This window comes from Nomascus leucogenys, chromosome 19, assembly GCF_006542625.1.
Source record: "Nomascus leucogenys isolate Asia chromosome 19, Asia_NLE_v1, whole genome shotgun sequence".
NCBI classification, from domain to species: Eukaryota; Metazoa; Chordata; class Mammalia; order Primates; family Hylobatidae; genus Nomascus; species Nomascus leucogenys.
This window is the reverse complement of record NC_044399.1, coordinates 11,355,922-11,369,600: the sequence shown is the minus strand read 5'-3', so window position 1 is coordinate 11,369,600 and position 13,679 is coordinate 11,355,922.

Sequence of the window (13,679 nt, the reverse complement as noted above, 5' to 3'; positions counted from 1 at the left end):
GGCTGCTGCAGTCAGCAGGCCCTGGGTGAACAGACCCAGTCCCCACCACACCACTGCCCCTGCCACACACACACACACACACACACACACACACACACACACGATGAGATCATGGGCTTAAGGGACAGGTTCTGGAGTAGGACAGCTCTCAGCTCAAGTCCTAGCTACATCACTCAATACTTTTTTGAGTTTCAGCTTTATCATCTCTAATGGTTAATTTCACGTGCCAACTTAGCTAGATTAAGGTGCCAGGTGTTTGATCAAACACAGTCTAGATGTTGCTGTGAAGATGTTTTTAGATGTCACCAACATTTAAATTGTTAGATTTTTGAGTATAGCAAATGACCTTCTGTAATGTGAGTGGGCCTCATCCAATCAGTTGAAGACCTTAGGGAAAAAAGACTGAGGTCCCCTGAGGAAGAAGAAATTCTGCTCCTGACTGCCTCTGGACTTGAGCTACAATGTCAGCTCTTCCCCAGGCCTCCAGGCTGCCAACCTGCCCTGCAGATTTCAGGCTTGCACGCCCACAACTGCATGCACCAATTCCTTAACATCTCACTTTCTCCAAACGAAAGAGTATTAAATGAGAGTCCAGGGGTGCTGGATTGTGCATAACTGGGTTTTCTGGAATGTTGTGGAGTAATAAGAAATGTATTTTCTTAGACCCAGCAAGAATCCACCTTGCCTGACTAGTACTCTGTGGATAAATGAACGGTCAAAGGAAGCTACAATGAGACATGAAGTTTCTTTACCTGTCTCCTACTCTGTGTAGCCACCTCACTTCCAATAAGTATCTGCATCTTTGGCTAAATAAATGGGAAACTTAAACCTTAGAGTGTTTTTTTGTCTGGGATGATGGGGTATAAATCCATAATTCACCCGGAATGTTGCACAACTAAAAAAATACAAAGATTATTTACTAAAATTTCACACCTTCTGAGGATTACTTTACCACCCCGTAAAGGTCAGTTATTAAGTAGATTGTTGGAATGGCATTTGGATGTTTAGCATCACCCAGACACCCCCAGGCCATTCTATTTGATCAAATGCAGACAGAAACCAATACGGTGGCTGCTGTCATCAGATTCTGGGGTGCACTCACTGAACTTGATTTAATTGTGCAAGTGCATCTATGAATTAACTGTCTCCTGAGGGTAGGACAGCAACTGTAAAACCACTCCCTCAACTTCTACTATTTCATGGGATTCCCCAAAGGCTATGAAATGAGCAAGAACAGGATATTAATTAAATTAACTCCAAGGCTACATTATACCCTATTCTAAAATTTACCCCTATTCTATTTCACACAGTACGTAAGTTCAGCAGTGTGGTCTATTGTGGCCCTGGAGAGATCATATGCTGCACCCAAATACATATTGAAGAATGATCTCAAATACGGACACTCAATTCTTTCTCATTTTTAGATTCCTGCATAGGAATTAAAGTCCAAATAAATTGAGGTAAAAATAATTCTCTTTTCAAATTTCCCTTTCTGCTCAGTGTTAGAGGGGTTTCTGGTGGAAGTAGATTTCAGATGGATTTCTCCTGAAGACACTGCTTCCCAAACCACTTTTCAATGGACAGGATTCTTTTGGCATCTGCAAAGGACTGGAAATCTAATCCCAAGTCTTCCTGGGCCCCACTTTTCCAAGAAGCCAATAACAACCATAAGATTCTCTCACTACCATCCCCTCACCGATAAAATTTAGAAAACTCAAGCAAATTTCAAGCCCTTAGAAAAGTTACTACAAGTAAAATCATGATGGCAGGACCAATTCATAATACAGCTCAGACCCCACCCAAACACCATAACTAGGGAATTTTTGAAAGAAGGAAAATAAGAGGAAAATATATGGAAAAGTTAGGTATGTATGATTTCAGCTTCGCCAGCATACCAGCAAGTTCTGCCAGTTGTTTGGTATATTTTATCTATAAATACAAATTCAACAGACAGACTTCATCTTTGAGGAGGCTCATGATGATAGTTGCAAATTGCCTGCCCTCCAGACACTGGCTTCAGTCCTCCAGCAAACTTGAGAAATGGGAAGTCTCTGCATCTCATTAGAGACTCCCTGCTGCCTCTCACAATCTCTTCATTTCTGGCTCCCCAGGTGGTCCTGGCACCCCCATGCTGAAGCAAATATCAAGATCTGTCCCTACTCTCCTATCAGAGAAGCATGCCACATTTATTTTTAGCATCTTGTTTCCTGATAATTCCACTGTGGGTTTTCCCATGCATTACTCAAGAAGATGGAATATCCCTTGTAAAACAACGTCTTCCCTCCAGCCCACAAAGGTCTTTATCCTTTTATAGATAAAATCCACCATCATGCTGCTGTGGTTGAAGCCACAGTCTGAGTCTTTCAAATCCACAATGACAATCAGAGTTTATGATGTAAACACTCCAAGTTGACCCCACTTGGAGGGTGTAGATGGAGACTCAGATTCAATTGGTTTGGGTTGGGACTTGGGCATTAGTAATTGTTTAAATTGGCCCCCTCCCCCAGTTAATTTTAGCATACAACCCAGGTTGAGAATCCCTGCTGATGAGATGCAGAAGGTGCTCTGTTCTTAATCTCTCTCACCAGCATCAGCTGCAGCCGTCATTCTGATGGGACACACAAGCTGCTGCATCCCGTGCAGAACAAGTAAGGCTGGAGATCCTGCAAATCAAGGCTCAGCTCCCCACCCTGAGAATCTCCTTTTCATGCAAAACTCACAAGGGGTATTCTCAAAGATTTCCAGCCAAAATGTGCCATAAATATCAACTACTTCTCCTCCTCCATTCCTCAATTGCAATGCATATAAACATAAGAGAATTAACAGCCATTGATGAATGTTTCCACTGCAGCATGATTAAGTTAATTGAGATATCCTTCACCTCATATACTTACCCTTTTTTTGTGATGAGAACATTTAAAATCTACTCCCGGCTGGGCGTGGTGGCTCACGCCTGTAATCCCAGCACTTTAGGAGGCTGAGGCAGGCGGATCACCTGAAGTCGGGAGTTTGAGACCAGCCTGGCCAACAGAGTGAAACCCTGCCTCTACAAAAACAAATACAAAAATTAGCCACACGTGGTGGCACACACCTGTAATCCCAGCTACTCAGTAGGCTGAGGCATGAGAATTGCTTGAACCCGGTAGGCGGAGTTTGCAGTGAACTGAGATGATGCTACTGCACTCCAGCCTGGGTGACAGAGTAAGACTGCATCTCAATAAATAAATAAATAAATAAAATCTACTCCCTTAGCAGTTTTAAAGAATATAATACATTATCACCATCCTCAAAGTATATAAATATCAAAGCATCATGTTGTACACCATAAATATATTCATTTTTCTTTTATTAAAAATATTAAAAAATTGTTAAAGAATAAACAGGCACATAGGAAGCAAATGTCAGTTTCACTCATCTGGACAAGTTGTCAACAACCCCTATTCACTCTGGAAAAATACAAGAAGAGCTGGTATGGAGATCACACCTGGGTCTGAGGCCAAATGAGGCACTGCACCTACCTCTCTACAGGTGTGAAGACGGCCAGGTACTCACTCAGCCAGGTGTGGGGAGGGGAGAGATCAGAAGCCCGCTGGGTGCACATGGGCACTTACAGCTGTGCTTTGGGGACCCCAGAGAGGCCGAGGCATGCCCTCCAGCCTCCCAGCACAGGGGAGACCTCGGCATGTGTCAGGGGTCACCTCACCACACAGACTGGCCCTCCCTGTTCCTGTGGCCTCACTTGTCCTTGAAAGGGCAGCCAAGGCTGGCTGACGGGGCAGGGAACGGATGAGGAGCAGCCTGGAAGGGCTGGCACCATTCTGAAACTCTGCAGAGTGGACCTTCACCAGCGGCTTCTCCAGCAGGAGCTGCCTCTCTCCTGTCACCTTGTTTGGAACAATGAGGCATGTCCAGACTGAACATGTTGCCTCACTGGCCGCTCACTAGCTGTTGTTCCTCAGGGGTCAACCACTCAACCTGCCTCAGGTGGACCCCTGGACTTCCATGCAGGCCTCGGCCGGCTCTGTGTTTCTGGGCTACTGGACTCTCTAATGGGCCCTCCATGCACTCATGTGTCTGTGCTAGAGACTTGGAAGTGATCCCAGCTTCCTCCCCGGCTCTCCTCAGCTCCCCTCCTTCATGCCTGTGTCACTGCCTCAATTTGGACCTTCAGTTTCTCCATTCTGAGCCACCTGGAGGGTCTTCAGGTAAGGTTCCTTGCTCCTGCCCAGCCCCTCCCATCTGTCACCACCACCACCTGGGTGATCCCTCTAAAGCATCACCCAACTCTGCCATTCCCCACTCCTCCTCCCTTTGGTGGCCACCAAGTGCATGGGAAATGAGGCCAGGCCACCTGGCTCATGATGTGGCCCTGCTCACCCCTTAACAGCATCCCTGCTGCACTTCAGAGCCAGTCCTCCAGCCACACTGCTGCCCATCCATTGCCCTGTTTTCCCTGTTCCCTGGGTGGAAACATCTTCCAGACTTTGAGGAAGGAGCAAGAGACAAATCATAACCAAATGCCTCCCTGACTATTGGGCCAAGTAAGATGGAGACTCAACTGCTTGGCTCTGTCCCTTGGAGTTCACTGAAGACACTGAGTGGGTACCGTGGAGTGGGGGCCAAAGATCAGCTTGGAGTGGGTGCGAGACGGAAGGAAGGGGAGGAAGGGGAAAAAGCAAGGACAGTCAGCTTCTGGTGTCCATGGTGGATTGGTTTCGGGACCCCTGTGGATCTCAAAATTCTTGGATGTCAAGCCCCTGATATAAAATGGCATAGTATCTTTATGCAACCTATGCACACTTCTGTGTACTTTAAATAATCCCTAGATTGCATATAATGCCTAATACAATGTAAATGCCATGTTAATAGTTGCTATACTCTATGGGTTAGGAAATCATGATAAGAAAAAAAGTCTGTATGTGTTCAGTAAAAGTTTTTTTCCCAAATATTTTTGACCCCATGCTTGGTTGAATCCACAGATATCAAACCCATGGATTGGAAGAATAGACTACATAGTCATCTCTTCCAAGGATTTGGCCATAAAGGGAAGCAGAGAAATTGGTGGTCATGGAGAGGAATATGAGTTGAGGCTGGTTTTACGCTGATGGGACACATCACAGCAGATCTGTATGATGATGAGAATGATTCTGTAGAGAGTGGGAAATTGAGATATAGGCATTGGAGTGGCTAATGACAGGTGCATTGTCCTGGAGTTGGGGAGAAGAGGCAGGACAAGGTGCTAGACTAAAACTGGGCATTGGAGGCACTTGCACAGTGAGCGGTGGGGCTCCTCAGCTGCTTCCTTGGTCCAACTGTGGCATGTGACAGGCAGTTCACCACAAGCTACACCTCCTGCCTTGAGGCCAGGCAGCCTCTCTGCAGAGACCAAACCACCCCAGAAAGGAAAGCTGCAGGTGCTGATGTTGGGGGGACATGCAGAGTACCTGCAGCAGAGCCTATGGCTGACAGGACCTGCACACCCCACAAAGACACACCCACACCCCCCATGTTCACAACACAGACACCCATACACACACCCATATACACCCCACAGACACAGACCCACACTGATATACCCACACCCACCCACAGATAGACGCAGACACCTGCCATACTGCACAGGCACCTCCCAACCCCACAACATTTTAGTGCATCTCTCTTACATATAAACAGATACAAAGTATTACCAGACACTTGAGGGAAGTTGCCAATAGAAACCAAAGCAAACGAGCAAAATTTGAGGAGTTACTATTCTTATTGAGATAATTCAGGAAACAGAAGAAAATTTCACAGACACTATAACTAATGTCTTCAGAAGGGTAGACTGAAAGGTAGACTCATAAAATTAGAGATGGATACCACAAAAAAATATTAAGAACAATCCATTTGGGATTTTGGAGACAGGGCCTCCAATTAAGCAGAAAAGCAGAGAAGACTCCAGATTGATGGCTTGTTGGCAGTCAGAGCAGCCCTGTTAGACTGGAACGTGCGGGGAGAGCACTTCAGTGGGAGGGTTTCCAGGAGGAAAAAAGGAGACACATATTTAACAATGTGGAAAATATTACAGAGATTTTTTTCCCATAACATTTTTTGGAGGGTGAGGAAGGAGTTAGTAATAATTTGAAAAAATAATGAGCCATAAAAAATGGAGCATTTTAACTCCAGGAAAGGCCAAAAGTTATAGAAATAAAAAAAAAAACATGATATTTTTATACTACAAGGCTTCGGGATGGGAAAAAGCACATATGAAAGACAAAAACTTCATCTGGCATCATAAATCAATAAGGAATGCCTAAATTTCATTAATCAAAATATTGCAGTATGTTCATTTTACTTAAAAATATCAAAGTAAATTCCAGAATAAACAGGGGAAAGGGTTGAAAATGAGAATCAGGAGGGGTGTGAGGGAGGGGGGCAAGTAGGACCAGCCATGTGGATTTTGTGTGTCTTCTGGTAAAAATCTTCAGCTTTTAAAACATGTGAATATGTTATTTTGGTTTCAAAAAAAACAGTAGACTGAAAACTATAAAAAGCCAGCAAAATAAAGGGAGAAAGAAAGAAAGGAAGGACAAAAAGCAAAGCAAGGGGGAAAGAGGTGGAAAAGGGGAAAGAGAAATTGACCAGCAGGGGCAATAGACACAGCTCTTGCCTGCTCTCTTCTCCACTCTATAATGTTTTCTCACTAGTCAGATTCTCCAAGGACAATCCCTCTTATTCCATCTGGTGGCCAATTTGAAGAGTGCCTGGAGTGGGCATTGATGCAACAGTCGCCATTATGTCTGTCTGAGTGGTGTTTTGTACCTCAGAATTACACTCGACAATAAAGCCCTGGAAGAAGGAAAAAGTCATTGCAGTGCCTACTATGTAGATGACGCAATGCCAAGCATTAGGGGATCTAGGAGCTTATGCCTGGTTGGAGACAGACATTGAAGAAATCACGCACAGAAGTGGGGCAGGTGCAGTGATACAATGTCAGTGTCCTGTGAGGGTGCCACGCAGGGAGGGTCTGGTCTACCTGGGGGTAAAAGTGATGGGTGTTATCAGGGTAGGGAAGGCCTCCTCTCGGGAGGGATGCCTGGACAGTCCTTGGACCTTGGATTATCTCTACTCCCTTCAGTCTCTCCCTGGGCTCATCCTGCCCTGTGGCTTTCGTCACCATCTGTGTACTAATCATGCCCGAATGTCCACTGTCAGTCCTGAGTTCTCCCGTGAAAATCAGAGTGGCATATCCATTGCCCACTTGACGTCTCTTCTTGGATGTCTACTCATTCTTTCAAACCTACACATCCAAAGAAAACTTGATTTTCTCCCCAAGTTCAGCTCCTCTCAGTTTTCCCCTTACAGTGCTCTGCAAGGCCCTTCACAATTGGGCTTCTGCTACCTCCACCACCTGAGCTCTAGCCATGCCAGCCCCTCATCTCCTTACCCCGTGCCCCCAGCTGTAATGTCACTGCAGTAGAGGGGTTGACCCCTCGCTTCGTTCTCTGGGAAATGGTGCCTTTCCATTGTTCCACCTTCCTCTCTCCCCTGCTCCTTTTTTATTTGCAGACCTTATTACCACTCGACATGTTATTGGTTTCTATGTCCATCATGTAGACTACAGGCACCTTGAGGACAGGGATTTCATTGTTTTGTTCACTGCTTTAGTCACTAATCTTAAGTACCCAAACTGTCTTAGCATGCAAAAAGTATCTGAAAGACATTCTGGAGTCTTCACCATGCTGGAAGTTTACTTCTCACTCACACAAAGTCCATTTTAGTACTTGGCAGGCTGCCTTCCACAGAGTGGCTCAGGGACCCAGGTTCCTTCCTTAGAGATCTTTGCTTCTAGTTGATGGACAGAGACAGAATGTGACAAAGGTACACCTGCTTTTTAACTACCTTGGCCCAGAAGTGATTCAGGTCACTGCTGCTCATGTTCCCATTGGCAAGATGGAGTGACATGACCCCACCTAATATGGGGGCGGGGGCTAGAAAATACAGCCCATGCTAGGCAGCTGCTTTTCAGCCACTACTCTACAATATGCAAGGAAAGCCAAACTCTTCAGAGGACAAGCAGCCATCTCTCCCAGATCTCCTGAGGTTCAGGGTCTCCAAACTCCCTGTCCCTGCCCCCGACATACACAGGAAGCCCCACCCCAGTGAACATTTCCACCAGGATATAATACATCAGGAATTCAGCAACTGAACATGTCACTCTATTGTTACATTAGTGACAAAGAACAGAAGGCAGAAGAGAAACATAATTTACTTAGTCCTGTGTCCCACTGTCTCACCAGCTCACACTCTTGTGTGTCCAATCAGTCTCAGTTTCCTGCTGTCCTGGCCAATCTTGCCATTCAGCCAGGAGATGGCGTCTTTGGCAGGAACCTGAGTTACATATATGCTCCATTCCACACCACAGCATAACTGGGTCCTTGCAGATATCTCTGAATTGAAAGAGCAAGCTCTGCCTGGTGACAGGAGCAGGGTCTGGTTTGCATTTGTTCCTGGTCAAAACAGGAAGTGCCTACCCCATTTTTCACAATGTTAGCTTTTTTACAAAGCAAATGCTGTGTGGTGCACACAATGATTCAACCCTGAGGAATACATGGAGGCTGCTCCAAGTCATTTTCATGGCTCTGTGGCCTCTCACCATCATCAGCTCAGCCAGGATGGATGTTGGTGCCTCTCTTTGAGTATTGTCCTGCGGTCTGGCTCGGGCAGCGTGCACACAACGTGGCTGTCGCTCTGATGCCTCCCCACTTCACCTCACTGGAAAGAGTGAAACAGAGCCTGATGACTCTCTGATCATTCTGGATTTGGAAACTTTAATCCTAGTTCTGCCTTTTACTAGTTGGAGGACCTTAGACAAAAGTCTCTGAATTTCAATTTTCCCCTCAATAAAATGAAGTTAATGACTGTAAACAATGATTTGGAAATAGAAATGATAATACTAAACAGTTGTGTCTTACCTGGCAGTTTCCAAAGCACAGAGAGCTTTGTATGGGTCTGCTTGAAGGAGACCACAGGGAAGGTGAGACTGAAGCTGGCCTTGAGAGGTACATGGGGCTTCCAATGGGGAGAGGAGCGTGACCAATGAGCTAAAGAATGTGCAAGCTGGGCCAGGTGCGGTGGCTCACCCCAGTAATCCCAGCACTTTGGGAGGCTGAGACGGGTGAATCATAAGGTCAGGAGTTCGAGACCAGCCTGGCCAATATGGTGAAACCCCATCTCTACTAAAAATACAAAAATTAGCTGGGCGCAGTGGCATGTGTGTGTAGTCCCAGCTATTCGGGAGGCTGAGACAGGAGAATCACTTGAACCTGGGAGGCGGAGGTTGCAGTGAGCCAAGATCATGCCATTGCACTACAGCCTGGGTGACAGAGCAACACTGCATCTCAAAAAAAAAAAAAAAAAAAAAAAAAAAGAATGTGCAAGCTGTCAGCCAGATGACATGTTCGAAGGTGCATTACTGTAAAGGCCATCTCCTGTTGTGCCAGTTGAGAGAAGTCCCCAGAGGATTTGCTTCAATGAACATAAGAACAAGCACATCAACCAGTTACGAGTGCCCTCAAAAAACCATGTGTTATCCACGAGCACAGTGAGATACTACCCACTACCAGGCACACACAGGATATCCTCAATTTTAATGTTTGCCCTTTTTAAAGCTCACATTTTCATACGTTGTACATGGACACCCTAGACTACCCCCCAGGTCTGAAATTCACCTTTATACATCAGCCAATGGTTTCACACTGTGGTGAAATGATGCCGACTGCCAGAAGCTGCTGCTGCTGTGGAAAGAAAAAGCCAGGCCTCCTCTGAGCCAAAGTCAAGTCAAGGTCAAAGTCTTCCTCCTCCCGTGGATGTCAACGGCATCTCCCGAATCCCCAGGGGGTGGCGCTTTCTGATCAGCCTGGTGTCTCAGGGGTGGAGAGGTAGGTGCACAAGGCCACCCCTGCCCCCATCCCACTCATCTGGAGGTGTCATGGTAGTATCCCTTCCCCCATCTTTTCTCCACGCACTTCATGAATCGGGTCAGACCTCAGGCTTTTGAGACTGCTTAGCTACCTCGCACCCTGACCCAGTTCCTGCAACAGGAGGTGCCTGTGGGAATGAGAGATACCCAGACCAGTATCCCTGATCCCCAAAGAAAGCTGCCTCCCATCCCAGGGCCCCCAAAAATCCATGCAAAGGTTATCACCTGCCCATCCACCAGCTTGCTCCCAGAGCAAGCAAAACCATTATGAGAAGTTGTAAAATTGCTTTGGCTCTCTAAAAATAGGACTACCCACCCATTCCTTTTGACACCCAGCCTCTCCATGTGATGTTAGAGGGCAGCAGAGCACATGCAGGTCTGGAAGTGGCTTCCTGCAGGTCTCTTCACCTGCTCCTCTCTCTTCCTCATGGAAGGAGCAACTCTCCTCCCCCATGAGACCGCTGAGCCTTTGCTCAAGGATGGATCAGAGTGCAGGACCGCTCCATTTACATCCCTAAGTGTGCCAAGGATTCGAGTAAGCAAAATGATCATGTAACCTCCAAACCAAGACTTTACAGCACTTCAAAAAGAGAAAACCAGGACAATGAAGTCTGGCTGAACTTTAAAGTCCCCAAATCCAAGTCAGTGCCACATTTGTCCTGTGAGGCAATGGATCAAGGAGATCCCATCCTTGGTGTCAAAGTTTGCAACAGTTCATTGGCAGTCAGTGTAGATGTCAATATGGAATAAGAACTTTCCCACTGCTGCATTTTGCAGAAGTCAGTGTTATAATGATGATTTTAATGGTGGTCCATTACGCTCAAGTCAGAAGAATTAAGCTGACAAATGAAACTAAAAGCACAGATACATCCATTATAAGCCCAAATCCAACATCATTTCACTAGCTTCAATACATCAGCACTTTCCACCATGTACCATTAATATTAATTTGAACTCTATTAGTGCTGTAGTTTTGTTTTGGTTTTTGTTTTTGAGACACAGTCTCACTCTGGTGCCCAGGCTGGAGTGCAGTGGCGCAGTCTTGGCTCACTGCAACCTCTGCCTCCCGGGTTCAAGCAATTCTCCTGCCTCAGCCTCCCAAATAGCTGGGATTAGAGGCACGTGGCACCACGTCTGGCTAATTTTTGTATTTTTGTTAGAGACAAGGTTTCACCATGTTGGCCAGGCTGGTCTCAAACTCCTGATCTCAAGTGATCCACCCACCTCGGCCTCCCGAAGTGCTGGGATTACAGGCGTGAAGCACCGTGTCCAGCTCATTAGCACTATAGTTTTATCTGTACTTAAAAGCATTTTGGTTTTATAATGCTATAAGAGCTACTGTTTAATGTTTGTACATATTTAGATAAAGTTATACAAAAAATTTAGTTCAACACTAACATTTTAAATATGCCTACATTATTTAAATTTGAGGAAAAATATAGTATAATATTTGTCCACTTAACATATACTCACTAATCCTAAGAAATTCGTCTATTCGGATACCATAAGCAGATTTGTGTGGAAGGTCTGAAGGAAAAACATTTTACTGTACAAGAAATTATCCTTATGGTCATCCTCTGTGTACTGCATGAAGGAAGAACACAAACTTTTGTCCAGAATGATGTCTCTTTCAATAAATTAGAGGTTAACCGCCTCACTCAACCAACAAGCACTGTTTATTTTTTAGGATCTCCCTGAAGTATGAATCAATAAGACAAAGAACAAAAGCAAACTTGGTGGGTGGGGGGAGCGGGAAATATGGAGTTCCCAAATGAATGTGTTACTTGAAAATATAAACCATTTCTTCTTAGCTTGGCTCTGTCAACCATCTCGGAAAAGGATGTTTTTACAATCAGAGCAGAAATATGACTGGCGGCTCCTGCATTTACATTTCTTTGTTGCAAAATGAATGTAACTTGTTCAGATTCCAACAGGGAGAAAGCAGCAGAAGTGGTGGTTACTTTCCAAAGTGAAACTTAAAACCACAATCTCCGGTGCACAAAAGGCAGAATGAGTCACAGGAAGAGGCCACTTGCTTGCAAAACTCATTAAAAGCAATGCAGGGCTGAATGGACTTCCTGCACCAATGAAAAGATTGCTGGCATCAGGACAGGCACCTCCAGGCTCCAACAATTTGGGGGAGGAAGGGAGCCATTAGCAATCTGGGCACAGCCCAGGCCTGCTCCTTCACATGCACACCCCCTCCAAACTCCACCACACACACACACACACACACACACACACACACACTCACACTGCACGGCCTGGAATCCCCTCCCAGCCTGGGCCGGCCCACATCCCTGGGAAGGTGTCTCAGGCTGGAAGCCGTGCAGCAAAGATCACAACGACATCTTGTGACTCAAGCGAGCGCCTGTACTGGGTTTCGAAGCTCCTTTTCAGGAGTGGCCGGGGGAAGACCATCTTTCCAGCGGCTTCCCTCCTGTGGCAGATCTTTGTGAGCTCTGGGCGGTGAGCGTTGCTCTGGCCAGGCAAAATTAAAGTCAGATGTGAGCTGAGCAATACCGAACAGGCTACCTGGGAGCAGGATGCAGGGCCTCCACTGCATCATCTAAACCCCGCTTCTCCAACTTGTATGTGAGGCAGAATCCCCTGAAGGACTTCTTAAAACAGATAACCAGGCCCCACGCCCACGGTGAGATTCAGCAGGTCTAGGGTAAGGGCCCAAGTATTTGCATTTCTAACAAGTTCCCTAGTGCTGGAACTGCAGACTACACTTTGAGAACCGCAGATCTAAATGGTTTTTAGACCTAAACAAACACAGCCAGACAGCGCCCAGCCAGTTAGTGTTGTTGACCTTGGGCTGTGCCAACTGCAGGCACATTGGTACCAAAACAGTCCCCTTGAGGAACTCCCCCTCTGGATCCACAGCCTGGCTGCTCTCCAAGGCCAGCACTACCCGGGAAGGGGCCTTTGTCAAAGTGGGGACTTTTTTATTTTAAAGGCTGTGCTGCCAAACCAAAAGCGATTGTGCCCCCCGGTGGCCATTTGGGCCCGTTGACTTCCAGGGTCAGCTTCTGTCTGCCCATGGTTCTCGTTTCCCTCAGGTACCAAGCTCCCTGCCTGGCTTGCAATAGAAGTGACACTGATCACCACCTTTGATGCAGGAGGAGTTTCAAAAAGGGGTTGGAAGCAGAAAGGCAGAAAACCTACTGGCATTTTCACCACTTTCTCTTAGTTTAAGGCAGAGATGGGGCACAGCGCTGCTCCCAACTAGGTCTGAAGACAAAATATAAAATACAAAGGGGAGTGGTCAGAAATTAGCCAGGTGTGGTAACATGTGCCTGTGGTCCTAGCTGAGCCAGGCTCAGCCAGGGCATCGCCTGAGCCCAGGAGTTCAACGTTACACTGAGCTATGATCGCACCACTGCACTCCAGTCTGGGCGACAGAGCAAGACCCTGTCTCCCCCAAAAAATAATAATAATAAAATAGTCTTTAAGTAATAAAGAGCAGAGGCAGACGAATGTGAGTGGAGATGGACAAATCTCTCCAGGAGCAGTGGATTAGGCCACACCAAGTTTCTATTCTAGGAGCCAGTTTGTTTTGCTTTTGAGACAGAGTTTCACTCTTGTTGCCGAGGCTGGAGTGCAGTGGTGTGATCTCAGCTCATGCAACCTCCACCTCCCAGGTTCAAGTGATTCTCCTGCCTCAGCCTCCTGAGTAGCTGGGATCACAGGCACATGCCACCCCGCCCAGCTA